Source organism: Brassica oleracea, chromosome C5 (assembly GCF_000695525.1).
Source record: "Brassica oleracea var. oleracea cultivar TO1000 chromosome C5, BOL, whole genome shotgun sequence".
In the NCBI taxonomy this organism is placed as follows: Eukaryota; Viridiplantae; Streptophyta; class Magnoliopsida; order Brassicales; family Brassicaceae; genus Brassica; species Brassica oleracea.
This window is the reverse complement of record NC_027752.1, coordinates 41,034,104-41,034,755: the sequence shown is the minus strand read 5'-3', so window position 1 is coordinate 41,034,755 and position 652 is coordinate 41,034,104.

Here is a 652-nt window from a genome sequence, read left to right as displayed (position 1 = left end):
AGATCAAGGGCTTTGTAATCTGAGGGTATGAAACTCGACATCTGAAATCATTATTCAAAACAGGTCTTGATCAAGTAATCTTTTTGAAATTTTTCATGCTTCATATCAATGCCACACACGGACCAAAAGAAATTTTTTTTCTAAATGATGCATTTTCTTAAAACCATACGGTTTAAAGTGTGGATCAATGTATTTTTCAGATTTAAGGTCCTCTTATTTCAAACACAAGGTTTCAAGGCCTTTAGGGATATCAGGAAAATGTTCCATATTTTCTTCATCCCATTGGATCGGATCATTTAGTATAATGATTTTTTTTTTCAGTTCAGATCAGATTTCTTAAAAACTATGAATGATCTATATCCGTAACAGTCGAGATTTCATGTTCAGTATGCAATATTAGTATGCAAACAATATGCAATCAAACAAACCAATTCAATCATGAAATCAGGTTAGGGTTTTCGAAAAATATACCATATATTTATTATCATTATTATTATTTTTTTTCGAAAAATAATCAAATCAGAAATTATTGTGACTTAAAAAAAAAAAATCAGGAAGATTTGATTTATTCAAGCAATTTATTATATACTTTTTGATTTAAAAATAAATATATTTTCTCAGATATATCTCTGATATTTCGATTTTAAATATT